At 42.3% G+C, this 12,469-nt stretch overlaps 1 long non-coding RNA gene and 1 pseudogene across 1 annotated transcript; one reads left to right on the forward strand and one right to left on the reverse strand.

Annotated features, from left to right (window-relative positions):
• The first annotated feature begins 728 nt into the window (after window positions 1–728).
• On the forward strand, window positions 729–4,874 carry LOC119140634. The gene is made up of 3 exons (XR_005101660.1): window positions 729–973; window positions 2,427–2,428; window positions 4,862–4,874. It is a non-coding gene; the product is annotated as an uncharacterized LOC119140634 (long non-coding RNA).
• LOC119140627 lies at window positions 2,618–3,707 on the reverse strand (annotated as a pseudogene).
• Window positions 4,875–12,469: the final 7,595 nt, after the last annotated feature.

Raw genomic sequence — 12,469 nt, forward strand, 5'->3', positions numbered from 1 at the left:
TTAGGGGAATAGATTCTACTACGATTGGTATGTAGCTGTGGTTAGCTCTGCAGATTTCTGAGCACTGGCCATAGAAGATACCTGGTCGGGTTGTGATGAAGGATGTTTGGTTAAGTTGTCCTGGGATTGCGTCAGTTTTTACTCCTAGGGATGGGACAGCTCATGAATGGAGTACGTCGTTGGCAGTGATGATGATGAGGATAGGGGATTCTATGGGGAATACAACGCGATGGTCGACTTCTAGTAGTCGAAAGTGTCCTGGTGGGAGTTCTGTTGTTGGGATTATGTAAGAGTCAAATGTTAGGTCTTTGAAGTCTGTGTATTCATAGGCTCAATATCATTGGTGTCCGATGGCTTTTAGGGTCAGGTCAGGTTCATCAATTTCATCTATTATGTAGAGGATTTGTAGGGATGGTAGGGCAAGTAGGATGAGGACAATAGCAGGTAGGATTGTTCAGATGAGTTCTACTTCTTGTGTGTCTACAGTGTTGGAAGATAATTTTTCTGCTAATATGAGTGCTAATAGATAGAGGACTAGGCTGCAGATTGTGAGTGCGACCATTAGGGCGTGGTCGTGAAATTCTACAAGTTCTTCTATAATTGGTGAGGAGGCGCCTTGGAATCTGAATTGGGATTGGTTGGCCATGGTGGAGGGGTGTACAGGGGTTTCACCTGTGATTTAGCTTTGAAAAAGCTGCGTAATGGGTTTACTAACATCCCATAAGAAAGAAGCATAAGTGGTTTGACGCAGTTAGCTTGAAACCAGCGTGTGAGGGTTCGACTCCTTCCTTTCTTGTACTTGGACAAAGGTTGGTTCTTTGAAAGTGTGGTAGGGGGCTGGGCAGCTGTGGATTCACTTGATGTTAGTGGTGGTTAGTTCTGGTTGTAGGACTTTTCGTTTTGCTGCAAATGCCTCTCAAATAATGAATATTAGTATGATTACGGCTGTTATTGAGATTAGAGAGCCGATAGAGTATAAGATGTTTCATAGGGTGTAAGCATCAGGGTAATCTGAGTAGCGTTGTGGCACGCCAGCTAAACCTAAGAAGTGTTGGGGGAAGAATGTTAGGTTTACACCTGTGAATATGACTCCGAAGTGGGCTTTTGCTCATGTGGGGTGTAGAGTGTACCCGGTGAACAGGGGGAATCAAGGGGTAAATCCAGCTAGGATGGCATATACGGCTCCTATTGAGAGGACGTAGTGGAAGTGGGCAACTATGTAGTATGTGTCGTGTAGGGCAATGTCTAGTGAACAGTTTGCTAGTACGATTACTGTTAGGCCTCCAATTGTGAAGAGGAAAATAAAGCCTAGGGCTCATAGTATTGGTGGGTTTCACTTGATGGTGCCTCTGTGTAGTGTGGCTAATCAGCTGAAGACTTTGGTGCCAGTTGGGATGGCAATGATTATGGTGGCGGAGGTGAAGTATGCTCGGGTGTCTATGTCTATTCCTACTGTGAATATGTGATGGGCTCATACGATGAAGCCTAGGAATCCAATTGAGAGCATGGCTCAGACTATTCCTATGTAACTGAACAGTTCCTTTTTACCCGCATAATATGCTACTACATGCAAGATGATTCCAAAGCCGGGGAGGATTAGGATGTAAACTTCTGGGTGGCCAAAGAATCAGAAGAGGTGTTGGTAGAGAATGGGATCTCCTCCTCCAGCAGGGTCGAAGAGTGTGGTATTTAGGTTTCAGTCGGTTAGTAGCATGGTAATGCCAGCGGCAAGAACTGGGAGTGAAAGTAGAAGGAGGACGGCGGTGATAAGGACGGATCATACGAATAGGGGAGTTTGGTATTGTGACAGGGCTGGAGGTTTTATGTTAATGGCTGTTGTGATAAAGTTGATGGCCCCTAAGATAGAGGATACACCTGCCAAGTGGAGGGAGAAGATGGCCAGGTCTACTGAGGCGCCAGCATGTGCTAGGTTGCCTGCTAAAGGGGGGTACACGGTCCATCCTGTGCCAGCTCCGGCTTCTACTGTGGAGGAGGCTAGTAGTAGGAGGAAGGATGGGGGCAGTAGTCAGAAGCTTATGTTGTTTATGTGGGGGAATGCTATGTCTGGGGCCCTGATTATAAGGGGAACTAGTCAGTTTCCGAATCCACCAATCATGATAGGTATAACTATAAAGAAAATTATTAAGAAGGCATGGGCGGTGACGATTACGTTGTAGATTTGGTCATCTCCTAGGAGAGTTCCCGGCTGGCCAAGTTCTGTGCAAATGAGAAGGTACAGGGTGCCAATGTCTTTATGGTTTGCTGAGAATAATCATCGGTTGATGAACGTCACAAGTAAGATGGCTGAGTGTTTAGGTGTTAGGCTGTAGTCCTTTTTACAGAGGTTTGATACCTCTTCTTATTGGCTCTGTGGTGAAGTTCATGTTGAGTTGCAAGCTCATTGATGTACACTATAATGTGTACAGGAGTCTGGTAGACAGAAGCTTGTTGGTTTAAGCGCCTAGCTGTTAATCAGGAGTTTATGGGATTGAGGCCCATCTGTCTAGGTTTTTGGAGAAGGCCCTAGCTTAATTAGAGCATCTGGGTTGCATTCAGAGGGTGCAGGTTTATGTCCTGCTGGTCTTAGTAGCATGGGCAAAAACTAAGAGAGTTTAACTCTTATTTATGGCTTTGAAGGCCTTCGGTTTAAAGTTGGTTATCCTAAGTTTCTAGGCTATGGTTGAAATTATGGGGGATAGGGGGAGAAGGAGGGTTGATAGGGAAGTTAGGGTGGCAATTGGTGTGCTTGTGGGTTTGTTAGTATACCATTGTTTTATGTAGTTTATAGTGTTTGGTGGGAGTGTAATTGTAGAACAGTATGTGAGGTGTAGATAGAAGAATAGGCCCAGTAGAGAGAGTATAGCGATGATTACAGCTGTAGTGGATATTTCTTGTTTAGTTAGTTCCTGGATAATAAGTCATTTAGGTAAGAAACAAGTTAGTGGAGGTAAGCCATCTAAGGATAATAATGCTAGCATTAGGGATGCGTTTAGTGTTGGTATTTTTGTTCAAGAGGTTATTATTGTGGATAGTTTTGATGAATTGGTTGTGTTGAAGGTGAAAAAGATGGTAGTAGTTATTAGGGAGTAAAGGTAGAAGGTCATTATTGTTAGTTTGGGGTTATATATGAGAATGGTGGTTATTCAGCCTAAGTGAGCAATTGATGAGGCTAGGATTTTTCGGACTTGCGTTTGATTGAGTCCTATTCATCCTCCAACAGCAGCAGATGCGATAGCTATGGTTGTTAATAAGGTTGGGTTTAATGAGGGAGCAGTTAGGAAGAGAATGGTGATGGGGGGGAGTTTTATTGCTGTAGAGAGGAGTAGGGCGGTGGTTATGGGTGAGCCTTGTAGGACTTCTGGGAATCAGAAGTGGAAGGGTACTAGGCCTAGTTTTATTGTGATTGCTGTTGTTAGTAGTAGACAAGCTACTGGGTGGGTTAGTTGAGTGATGTCTCACTGTCCAGTGAATTATGCATTGATTGTGCTTGAAAAAAGGACTAGTGTGGAGGCGGTTGCTTGGACTAGGAAATATTTGATTGTAGCCTCAATGGCTCGAGGGTGGTGTGATTTTGAGATGAAGGAGATTATGGTGAGGGTATTGATTTCTAGTCTGGTTCAGGCTATTACTCAATGGTTGCTTGAGATTGTGATGGTTGTCCCTAGTAGGAGACTTAAGGAGGAGATTAGTTTTGTGAGGGGCCTCATTTAGTAGGAGAAGGGGTTAAACCATCATTTTTAGGGTATGGGCCCAATAGCTTTTGCTTAGCTGACCCTACTAGGAAGTAATATAAAGGGAGTATGAAAGGTTTTGATCTCTTTTGTGTAGGTTCGATTCCTACTTTCCTAAAATTTTCAGGAAATGACAGAGTTGGTGCACTTCTATGTTCACTTTATCATAGTGACCCTTGGGTGTTCAGGCACATTTCCTTATGTTTGGGTGTGTTTTTAGGCAGGAGGGAGGCCTGCGTAGCAGATTGGTATGCTGGTGTGTCAAAGACATAGTGCTAGTGTTAGTGGTAGGAAGTTTTTTCAGAGAAGGTGTATAAGTTGTTCGTAGCAAAATCGTGGATATGAGGCACGAACTCATAGGAAGCCTGAGGAGAGTAGTAGGGTCTTTGTGGCGAGGATTATTGGGAATAGCTCTGAGGATGGGTTGAGGGAGCTAGGGTTAATGAATAAGATGGCAGTAAGTGTATTTATTAGTATAATGTTTGCGTATTCAGCTAGGAAAAATAAGGCAAATGGACCTGCGGCGTGTTCTACATTGAAGCCTGATATTAATTCGGATTATCCTTCTGCATGGTCAAATGGGGCGCGGTTAGTTTCAGCAAGAGTGGAGATGTACCATATTATTGTAAGGGGTCAGGTGGAGAAGATTAAGTATAGTGGCTCTTGGGTGGTGGCAAGGGTGTTAAGCGTGTAATTCCCACTTAGTACGATTAAAAGAGGAGGATGATGGCTAGTGTTACTTCATATGAGATGGTTTGTGCAACTGCTCATAGTGCGCCAATTAGGGCATATTTTAAGTTTGAGGTTCAGCCCGATCATAGGATTGAATATACTGCTAGGCTAGATATGGCTAGGAGGAATAGTAGGCCTAGGTTTAAATCTGTAAGGGAGGAGGGTAGGGGAAGGGGGATTCAAATAGAGATTGCAAGAAGAAGGGCTAATACTGGGGTCAGGGTGAAGAGTAGTGGGGAAGAAGTAGATGGTCGTATGGGTTCTTTGGTGAATAATTTTATTCCATCTGCTACGGGCTGTAGAAGTCCGAAGGGGCCTACAATGTTTGGACCTTTACGGGCTTGTATGTAGCTTAGAACCTTTTGTTCCACTAGTGTTAGGAAGGCTATGGCAATTAGGATTGGAAGAGCATAGGCTAAGAATATGGTGAGGTAGACTGGGAGTAGAGGTTGAGTCATGGTTGGGCGGGGAAAGCTAGGGAGAGGATTTGAACCTCTGATTAAAGGGCTTAAGCCTTTTGCATTTGCCAGGCTCTGCTATGCTAGCGACCCTTTTTTAGGGGTTAAAGGTGGGTGGCTACTTAGGCAATTTAGTTGAGGTCATTGCTTGAGGGGAGAGGCGTACTTGAAGCATTGGCCTCACTTTCCCGGTCCTTTCGTACTGGGGAGGGTCCATCATAGATAGAAACCGACCTGGATTGCTCCGGTCTGAACTCAGATCACGTAGGACTGTTAATTGTTGAGCAAACGAACCCTTAATAGCGGCTGCACCATTAGGATGTCCTGATCCAACATCGAGGTTATAAACCTCTCTGTCAATGGGGGCTCTTGGGAGAGATTGTGCTGTTATCCCTGGGGTAGTTTGGTCCATTGTTCACTTATATTGGGTCTGGTTGCTGTTTGCATGTGGATGGGTGGTTCTTGGTTAAGAGGGGTGGTCTTATTTTTGGAGGGTGCTTTTTACTCCAAGGTTGCCCCAACCAAAAAATTATAGGCCAGCGTTGTGGATGTGGTGTGCCTAGTAGGCTTGGATTTAGTGTGCAGTGGCTACTGTTTTTTAAGTTCCACAGGGTCTTCTCGTCTTATGGGTTTATTCCTGCTTTTGCACAAGAAGGTCAATTTCACTGATTATCTGTAAGAGACAGTTAAGACCTCGTTTAGCCATTCATACAAGTCTCGATTTATGGGACAATTGATTGCGCTACCTTTGCACGGTTAGGATACCACGGCCGTTGAACATGGTGTCACTAGGCAGGCATCACCTTCAATACTTGTTAGGCTGAAGGCTATGTTTTTGGTAAACAGTCGGGCCTTGTGCCTGCTAAGTTCCTTTTACAGATTTAAATCTTTCTAGTGGGTGCACCTGGGTTGGCTTAAGAGGGTATATTGGAATGTTTAGTCTTGTTGGAGTTGGGACATTAGTTTATCTCTTAATAATATTTAATGGTAAGTTTGTGCTTGAGAGGGAGTGGGCTACCTAGTTACTCATTTTAGCATTAATTCTTCTGTTGTTGGTAGATTAACCTGCTAGGCTGAAAGGGAATTGTGTTGGGTTTAGATTTTTTTGCACGGAGCTTTGACGCATTCTTTGTTGGTGGCTGCTTGAAGGCCTACAATATTGTAGGGGAAATTGAATTATCCACTAATGAAGGTTGTATCCTTTGTTAAAGGAGCTGTACCTCCTTTAAATTACTCTTAACTCACTTCATGTGGGTTGTTGTGAGTCCTTGAAGGAGAATTAAGGGCGAACTTAAATTCGTTTCACAGGTAACCAGCTATCACCCAGCTCGATTGGCTTTTCACCTCTACTAACAAGTCGTCCCACTCTTTTGCAACAGAGACGGGTTCGCTTGGGGGCAGCTGCTTGCAAGTAGCTCACTTGGGTTTCGGGGAGGCAAGCTAAAGCTCGCTTTGCTTGGTTGTTCTTGCTAAACCATGATGCAAGAGGTATAAGGGCATATCTTTGATATTCATTGCTTGGGGTTTCATTGTTATTTCGTCTTTCCCTTATGGTACAGAGCTCTATTGCACCAGTGGGTCTTTTCTATTGCCTATACTAAGTTGGAAAATGTTCTAGAGGCTGGCTCTCAAACAAAAAATTATCTTGTACATATCACCTAGGGAAGAAGACACTGGTTCTCACTGACTGAGGTCCAGCTTGAGGTTGATGATTTGTGCTAAGGGATGCAATGCTTAGTAAACTCTGACTAAAAACATATTTCATTCAGTCTGCTGGTTTTCCACTGAAATTGTTCCAGAGAGTGTAGTCTTTGTACAAAGCTGATGGAAATCTGATTATTCAGTTCCCTACAGATCTGCCAGTTCAGGGTAGATGTGGGGATGAGAGGATGTCAGGGTTGATCAAGCAAAAGTCCTTTCTAGAGGGCAGTAGTTCTCATGTCCAGGTGCAAATTGTTGTATGAAGAAACACTGTGTTTTATTAAGTATAAAAGTCTTTGCCTGTTCTCAGATTGCAAGTGAAATATATCAGATCTCAGAGTTATAGTACTACAATCGCAGGACACCCAGAACAAGCAGGAGAGAAAATAAACTCCTGCTGCCAAAAGAAGGAAATTACATAAAGTCTCTGTCTTCCTATTGGGCTGGGTCAAGGTGTCCACATCTGGAAGGTGTTTCTTACTAGCTGCTGCTGGTCCTGGAGTTAGGCACCACAGTGAGTCTGTCTGTGCTGCAACTCCAGTGTGCACTGTGCTCCCTTCTGGCATGTATATCCCAGATGTATGTATAAAGCAAATGGATTATGTGTGGAGGAATGACTTGCCCTGGGTGTGAAGCTGGATCTCTGGTGTCCCTTAATGTCATGGTTTAACCCCAACCAGAAACTAAGTACCACGCAGCCAGTTGCTCACTTCCCCCATCACCCATCCCACCCCTGAGGGAAGGGGAGGAAAATTGTAAAGGAATGTAAAACTTGAGGGTTGAGATACGAACAATTACATAATTAAAATAAAATAGGAGGAAGAAAAACAAATCAATAATAATAACAATTATAATGAAAAGGAGGGAGAAGGGGAGAGGAATAAAATCCAAATGGAAGGGATAAAAAGAAGTGATGTACAATATAACTGCTCACCACCCACTGACCGATGTCCAGCCAGTCCCTGAGCAGTGATCAACAGGCCCCAGCCAACTCCCCCCAGTTTATATACTCAGCATGATGTCCCATGGTATGGAATATCCCTTCGGCTAGTTCCAGTCAGCTGACCTGGCTGTGTCCCCTCCCAGTTTCCTGTGTCCCTCCAGCCCTCTGGCTGGCAAAGCTCAAGAAACTGAAAAGTCCTTGACTTAGTATAAACATCACCCAGCAACAACCAAAACCATCAGTGTGCTATCAACATTGTTCTCACACCAAATCCAAAACCCAGCACTGCACCAGCTGCTAAGAAGAAAATTAACTCTATCCCAGTTGAAACCAGGACACTGAGATAGCCAATTCAAGTATGGTCCAAGGGAACCCTCAAAAAACATTTCAGATTAAATACATTTAGAAGACCAGGCTGGTGTAGATCACTGGGGAAATAAGGGATCATACATGAAAGCTGTATTCTGTTGTAGCCTTACAAACAGCTGGGAGACAGAGTGCCTCTTGAATTGTACTTCTGCACACAGATGGTACAAAAAACTGAGGGCCACACGTTTTCTCTTCTCTATAATTTCAGGCCCTGAATTCAGATGTGTCCCGTGCTTGGTAAAATGCATTATCAAAGGCTGTGAAAGAATGCAAGCAGTACATTCTGCACTGAAAAAGGGAAAACAAAGGTGGTGGGGTGGCCAAAAAGCTAATTCCTCAGACTTCCTGTGGGGTCTCCCTGCTGGTGCCCATACCAGGTAGCCCCTCCTTCTTTCATCTGTTCTATAAAATCCCCTGCCTCAATCCACAAACAACCAATTCTGGTGCTCAGAACTTTGTGTGTGACCTCATTAACTCAATCACTGTTGATTGCCTGTCTGGACTTCTCTGTCCTATGAGCACATGTACCCAAAGAGGCAGTTTTCAGCCCAGCTTTTGGGGGGAATTTCTAGTGGGTTAGAAGTGGAATGGACAAAACACATTGACCTTGGATGCAGAAACCTTGGTCCTCCTGCTTTGGTGTTCTGCGGTGGGGGTTCTCCAGCTATCACCCTTTCCTGCTCCCCAGGCAGCTCACAGATCTTGTGAGCTGATACCACCTCCAGGAGTCTCACTTGATCATATTCCCATGGCTCAGCACTTGATAGCAGCTATGGCATCTTGAGTGCTGCAAGTTGGTTCCCTAGTTCTTTCTTGGAGAAGCAGCAGTGGCCTTGTTCCTCCTAACATAGTGCCATGGTTGAAGATCCCAGAGCTGGAAGGGAATATGAATTTCAAGTTGCCTTTCATGTAAGATCTCAAACTGCTAAGGACTGTGATTTTAGCAATGCAATTCTAAGTCTAGTAACTGTCTTTCATAAGAGAAGGGGAGAATATGGATGTGAAAGACTAGAAAAAGGAAGATACATTAGGAGCAAAGGATCAGAATATTTAATAAGATTGTGAGATAGTCCTGTCAGAAGCAGCTAATACCCATATGCCAGGCTATGACTGGTGATGTGAAAGGTTAGAAGGGAACTTGTTTGCCCTTCCCTTCTGAAGTAATAGAAATTTCATGAGAGTTATAATGTAGCCCATAGTATGAAATCCTAATGCTTATGCAAGTTCTTTGCTTCGAGCATTTTCAGGGAGTGTATGGAATTTCACTCACTATAGATAAATGAATTATTCTAATACGTAGGTTTGTGTTTTATAGAGCACAGCTTGCAGATGATGAAAGAATGATTGCTGTTAGAGATTATGAAATCATATATACAATTTCTGGAAGGAGCTTACCTTCAGATATTTTACTAATGCTGTATCTCTCATCTGAATCACCTCCAAAATATGAAGGAAAAGCATCAATAACAAATTATGAATATTCTCCATCTTCTTCATCCATTTCCTTAGCCATAATCTGACACCAGCTCATAGAGGAATGTCAGCTAGACTGCATTTTTAAATGAAATTTTACACTCAGATTTACAATTTTTTAATTTATGTACATTTTGTAATAAAAACAGTAATGATGACTGTGTCTAATTTTTCACCAGAAAGCATAAATAATGAATTTGGGTTTCAAGAAATATTAGAGAATGCTGGGCTTCTGAGCAAATAGTTTGAAGGGATTCAGTTAACTGTAAGAACATTAAATGTTCATCTTGTTCTGTTACAGCTTCAGTTTCTATTCTTAGTTGTTTATATAATGGAGATGTTAAGTAGAGACCAACTTTTTTGCTTATTTTAGTTAAATCTGTTTGGAGCTTCAAAAAAGAAATAAATAGGAAGTGGTTTTATTTCTATTTTTGTAGGACTTGTGGAAGATACTTGTTTGCAAAGTTATTGACTTTATATGTACTCTGAGAACATCACAAATAGGGTCTTTAAATGGGAAGCAAATGTTATGGAGAACTTAAATGGTTGCTTTTTTATCTGCCTGGTAACAAACACTCCATAGCTTAATTTAGACCCTCTCTTGTCCTTATGTAAGTATAAACCACATGAAAACCAGTTTTAGCCAGCAGTTGAGCTCTAAGGCAATGCTGAGGATAGTTAATAGGCTAACAGTTTAACTGTAGTAATGACTGATTTCAGGAGAATTATACTATTATATATCATCATTCATGGTTTATACAAGCAGTATTTATTCTGTGAGATTGAGCTCCACTTAACAACAGTATTTTCCAGGAGCAGACATTATTTATCAACAAATGCAAGAGAGGCAATTTCATGGAAACACATACAACAGATGTTTTTAACTGACACAGCACTTCCCAGACCTTTCAGAAATACAGCCCTCTTATCTCAGTGCAGCCCCCTAAGTGGTAGCTGCCTTCCTTCAGGATGGAGCGGCAACAGGTTCTAGTTCCATTTTGCGAAAGTTTGCATCTGATTTAAAGAATCACTTTACCAATATACAAGCGAGCAGAGGTTATCTTTATTCGGCATCGCTGGGTGCATGGGAGATCGCTCCACCAAAGTCATGCACACCTAGGGAACCTTTCAGCACCCTCTTTATACAAGTCACCCGTGTCTATTCATTAACTTTCCGGGAACTCATTAACATACCTTGTGCCTGGACAATTAGCACACTCCCTATGTCACCCATTTAAGGATTTAGTACATCCTCAAGTTAACAATAAGGGTCTCCTCAGACAAACATGAGCACATTGTTCTTTAAATAAATCGTATATGACCCATTATTCACATCCATTCCTGAATTGATGGATTTGCTTGTAGCGTAGTAGATAATTATCAGGAGATGAGTTGCTGCTGACCTTTGCCGCTTTACAATTTGCCTGAACCCTGTTGCAACCTCCCAATTTGAGAAAAACAGACCTGATTCAGTGCCCAGAAACAGAAGTTGGCAGAGCTACTGTTTGGGCTTGGTACAGTTTGGTGAATTTACCAGCATTAAAACGTCCTGCAAGAGCAATCTCTGTCTTGTTCAACTGAGTCTCTGAACACTTGCATGCTCTGGGACCTCAACTACAGAAGGACTTGTCTTCTGCCATGCTGTTTCAGTGAACCTGACTGTAAAAATTTTACATATCTGATATTAGTTAGAATTTATTAACCATATTTCATTAGGAATATAGAGTTATAAGAAATATTTTAGTGGAGTTTGAGTTTGCATAGCAACCGACAGCTACTATGAAATCCTTTGTACAGCCCTGTACCAAGGACGAAAGAATAGGTCAGAATCACCTAGTAGAAATGATTAGAACTTAGATAACAGACTTAAGATTCAAGATGATTGGAGACAGTTTTTACGTGTAGACTAGGAGAATGCATTGAGATGTCAGAATGTAGAATTAACGGGAACTGGGGAGAGTAGACTGGAACAACCCGTAGATACCTGCCAAGAAACAGTTACCTTAAGTAAAAGGTAATTCTGGCAGGGGGAGATCGCGACCACCGACTCATGGACCACCTACCCAAATAGTACCCCAGACCCATTTCTAGATCTTTCTAATCTTTACTGTGCAGAATCGGATATGGGAGGAGAGTATGTTAATGATTTTCGAGAAATATTATGTTTATGCATGAATACTTAATGAATATGTATGAACAAGTTCTATATATGGTGTATGATTTTGAAGCTTGGTGTGCGTTGATTGTGATAGGACTCACTCATGCACCCGGCCATCAATAAAGAAGTGTCTGCTTATCTGCATCACATTGGTGTCAATAAGTTCTTCATTCTGAGATTTTTGTAACAACAATTCTAAACTTTGAATTAAGCACTCAAGTTCCCTCCTGTTCCAAGGCAAAGGTGATTGCCTTGTGTTACCTTTCTATGAATATGCATCTCACTAGCAGAGTTCTTTAGAGATATGTTCAGGAGCTCCTGCATTTGTTCATTTCCACCTCTGTGTTTTTCCCTCGGTCATGCTAGGACAGTTTGTTGTGTGGCCACATGAAAACAAACCAGCTAGTTAGGAAGGTATATTTAGCCAGCAATATTGGTGAGGGGCTTATTCATGCAAAGTAATAAGCAAACACCGCACAGAGTGGGATTTAGTATGTGGGAGCTGAAACTGGCATGACTCATCCATGGGAAATGTCTATGTGATGAAAGGGGTTCCACAAAAGCCATCAGGTTTTTTTCCTTTTTTTCCCCCTCAAGTTGTTTTTTTTTTTTAACTAGTGAGTTTTTAAAGATGCTGTTCCTTGAATGTCTTCTGTAATACAAGCTATAGTTTACCATTATATATTTTTAAAGCTTGTGTTTCTAACCTGATTTTTAACAGTGATGCTCACTGCCCTGTATGACTCATGCATACAAAGCCTTGCACATGTCAAAGGAGCTTCTCTCTCTCTGGATCTGTCATGCTATTATTGAAACAGAACAAGGTCTTAAAAAAAAAGATTAGTCAGGATGAGTTTGGTACAATGCTCTGGGTGATGCTCTGTTTGTGTTGAGAAAGGAATGT

This window comes from Falco rusticolus, chromosome W (genome assembly GCF_015220075.1).
Source record: "Falco rusticolus isolate bFalRus1 chromosome W, bFalRus1.pri, whole genome shotgun sequence".
In the NCBI taxonomy this organism is placed as follows: domain Eukaryota; kingdom Metazoa; phylum Chordata; class Aves; order Falconiformes; family Falconidae; genus Falco; species Falco rusticolus.